This window comes from Myotis davidii, unplaced genomic scaffold (assembly GCF_000327345.1).
Source record: "Myotis davidii unplaced genomic scaffold, ASM32734v1 scaffold449, whole genome shotgun sequence".
In the NCBI taxonomy this organism is placed as follows: Eukaryota; Metazoa; Chordata; class Mammalia; order Chiroptera; family Vespertilionidae; genus Myotis; species Myotis davidii.
Window position 1 is genome coordinate 2364696 of NW_006383007.1, and position 4250 is coordinate 2368945.

The window sequence follows — 4250 nt, forward strand, 5'->3', positions numbered from 1 at the left end:
GTAGCCTGAACTAGGACAGACCATTCATATGGAAAAGCCCCTGCAAACAGTTTGGATGCAGTTGCAAATTGGGTGGGGCTGGGTCTCAGGAAGTCACCAGGGTGGGGTGAACAGTGTGAACCAGGCTGATGGAGACTCAGATGTGGTGACTGCCTGTAGGCACTGTGGAGGGGAGGTCTAGGCAAAGGAACAATGACCTCTGCCAGTACTTTTGTCTGGAAGAAAGCTGCCCCCTAGTTCTTGCTCTGATGCCAGACAGTTTCTTTCCTCCCCTGTTGTCCGTGGAGCCTTTTAAGCTGCTGCCCCAGTGCTAGAGCTCAGAGGAAGTGAGTCCAAGTAAGTCTGTGCATGGGCCCTTTTAACATTAACTGCCTGGGACTCCAGCAGCCTCTGTGTCACTCAGCCACAATCCCCACACTGGTACCCTAGGCTGAGGGGTCTGGTGTGGGGCTGGGATCTCTTGCTACTCATGGGGGAGAGGGGTCTTTCAAGACAAGGTATCTCTCCCTGTTAAAGAAATGCCACATGTGGGTATTAAACCAGCCCATACTGTACCACCACCCCTCCCACCAGTTTCAATGTGGCTTCTTCTTTAATTCTCTAGTTGCAGAGCTTCCATTCAGCCAGGTTTCAGGCAGTTCTGAATGATGGTTGTTCTATGGTTTAGTTGTAATTTTGATGTGGTTGTGGAAGGAGGTGAATACTGCATTTACCTATGCCACCATCTTGGCCCTCTCCTACCTGTTAACTTTTTACTTCCATTTGGAATTGTGCCTCGAAAAGATGTTTGCAGAAAGGGTTTTCTGAGCATCTTATTTGTGAATAGTAGTTATGTGATATCCTCCATTTGTCAGCCATCTTTCTATGCTTGGCTCTTTGTCCTCTGAAACTGACCCATGCAGATTTATTGCCATGCTCCAACACCTTGATTTTGGCCAAGGTAAGATATCAACATGAAGTTGAAGTGTGTGAGAAGATAAAGATTGGGGTGTTTCTCCACTGCTCCTTCCTAACTATACTACTGACTCTCTGGCAGTAGCTGTGTTCCTATGACTCTCATTGGGCCCCTCCTCCAAGGAATCTATCCTGAAACATGAATTCCTCTCCTAAGAACTCCTTGCTATGCTGTTTCGGTGTGCTGCATCATCTCACCTGTTCCCATACCGTGCCCACATCTTTTTAAGTAGTCTCTTCATCTGATCCATTTAGACTGAATTGTGTTTCCTGCTTGGTCCTTAATAATTACATTTAAAACCCATGTGTGTCATGATTTCTAAGCCTCATCATAACCTTGCAAGGATTCATTAACATTATTAAACCACTAGAGGCCTGGTGCACAAATTCATGCACCAGTGGGGTCCCTCAGCCTGGCCTGCAGGATTGGGCTGAAACCAGCTCTCCGACATCCCCTGAGGGGCCCCCAACCGCAAGAGGGTGTAGGCCAGGCCGTGGGACTCCACCAGTGCATGATCGGGGCTGGAGAGGGACCGCAGGAGGGCTCCAGGTGTGTCAGTCCCAATTGGCCAGAACCCAGCAGCAAGCTAACCTACCAGTCAGAGTGTCTGCCTCCTGGTAGTCAGTGCACATCATAGCAAGTAGTTGAGCAGCCTTAGCATATCATTAGCATATTACACTTTGATTGGTTGAACAGACAACCAGATGACCGGACACTTAGCATATGAGGCTTTTATTACATAGGACTTGCGGAGGAACAAATATGACTTAGACAAGTAACATACCCCAAGTCACACATCATCTAGTGAGTCACAAAGTTGGGATTAAAACTCTTGTCCTTCTAACAAAAGCCATTTTCCTTGTTGTTGTTTTTTAATTTGTAAACAGGTTCTCCTTCCAAAGTCTAATTTTATTCAAATATAAATCAGATTTTATGTCAGCTGTCTTATGAGCATATTAAGTGTAAGACCTTATTTTAAAATAGAATTTGTTGAAATTCACAAAGGAATTGCTAAATTCAAGTAGAGTATCTCTGACTGATAAATTTTAATGACTACAGTGAAAATAAAAAAATTCATTTAAAACAATGATAAAACTTGATAATCTGCTCTTGCCTGATGCTAACATTGTCTTCATTTTTTTAGCAGACACCCTTGGTTGCAACTCAACCAGAATTTCCAGTTCTTTATCCTATCTTTTTTACACTTTAATAACTGCTTCTCCCAGACTCTTTCGCAGTTGCCAATGGCCTAGGGACCAGCCTGGCTAATGAAAAGTATTTCCTGCACTGATAAAATGAGAGAACGACTTTTCTTTGCCCCATCCCTTTCTTCATGATTAGAACAATGGTATGATGCCTGGAATTATAATAGTCATCTTGTAACAATGAGCTGATATATGTATGTCCCAAATCTTTCACAAAACTATATACCTATACTAAAAAGTTTTATACATAATGTATTTGTATGAATATATTCAATAAGGAGCTGTTAGACTCAAACAGTGATCCTGCAAACCCTTAGACCTCTGAGTTTGGTTAACTGTTTTATCCAATATTGAAGGGACAAAAAGAATATTTCTAAAATATCTGCATGGCATAAAAAACAACAACAATACAGTGACCACTTAGGTAACCATGGCCCCTCCTAAGAAAAAGAATGCCAGAGACAACCTCTATTCTAGATTTCCTGTTTATCCACCCTTTGCCATTTTAATAATTCCCTTGCTTTCCTCTGTTCATCTTAATCCCCTTTGTAAGGCGAGGGATTGAAATAAGAATTTTACCTTTTTTTTTTCTCATTCGTGTTGTTAATATATGCAACACCTTAGTTCCAATACCCTTTACCTTTTAAAATGCAGTAAAGTCTGACAGCTTCCCTCCCACCTCAGATCACAAGGTGAAGAGACTGGTGCAACATTAAAGACAGGAAGGTGCTCTTTATATTGGTAATCACAAATCCTGGGGAGGGCAGAGCAGCTCACCTTTTCAGAGCTAAGGATAGGAAGCACATGGGGGGTGTCTCAGAGTTAGGGAGCTTAGGTTTTTGTGTGTTTTTAGAGTAGCAACTTCAACGTTAAGGTTTCCGAAGGGGTTCCCCTGCCTCTCCTTCAGCTCAGTCCTAGGCAGACCCCTGCCCCAGCCTTCCTCCTGAGAGCCTGCATATGCTTTCTTGCTAAATGACTATTCGCACCGTTATCTCCTCACGGGATACATCTGCTGGGTGCCTCACATCCTCAGCTCCACTTTCATCTTTTCGAATCTCAACACATTGTTTCCTCCAGTCCTTGTGCCAGGGTGGAAGGGAGCCATCCCGCTCAGCCGCGCTCTGGGATTGGCAGCGAATGAATGATTGGCAGCGGGCATCTCTGTCAGGGCTTTGGCATGCTGCAGAGTAGAAGCCCTGTGCTAATGAATGCCATCTACACCTACCAGATGTGCCACTGGGTGACATGCCAGATCTTTTACATAATGCCATTCTGCTGGACTCGAGACAGCTGAGTGGAGTGGAGTGGGGGGGGGGCGTCTTTTAATGCCTCAGGGTGGGAGTGGGCCTGCCTTTCTTTGCTTTTTTAATTCAGACCTCCCGCCACCACCCCATACACCCAATCAGCTCCCCTTGCATGCATCTAAAACCTTGGCTGAGGACATCTCCCTTTGCTCTCCCTACACTCTTCACCTTTTTCCTTCCTTGAGTGCATTCCTCGCCTCCAACCAAACTCAAGGAAAGGGAATGCTTTTCTTAAAGTTAAAGAGAGGAAAACATCGGAAGAATCTGAGATGAGAGGAGGGGCGTGGAGAAACCACACCTCTTATCCCCCTCCCAATTATTCTCTCCCTCCTTGACGCTACATGTGCAAGGATGAGTTTCCCTCCGCCCGGCTACTTCCTCTTCCACTGTCCATCGGAAACCAGAAGTATTTTCCCCAAGGGTGCTATCCTGTCAGCGCCTGTCCCGCCCGCGATCTAGTGGAAGTCGCTGTCTTAGTGTGGGGGGGTCCGAAAACCCATGCCTTTGGAGAGGCGTGTTTCCTGCAGTGGGACGGACTAGGTGGGAGGAGAGGGAAATGAGAAAACCACTTTTGACCGACTGTGGGTGCGTGCGCGCGTCGGGGTTCCCACCCTCCCAGCTCTCCACTCTGGAGGGGCCGTGGGGGGTGGGGGAAGTGGACTCCAAAGCTGGCACCAGGCTCTTTCGCTAGACCTGCCAATCAGGACTCCCCGGAAATCTGGGACGAAGGGGAGGCCTCCGCTCCTCCTCCCCAGGGGCCACACGCCCCCTCGCACACACTCTCCC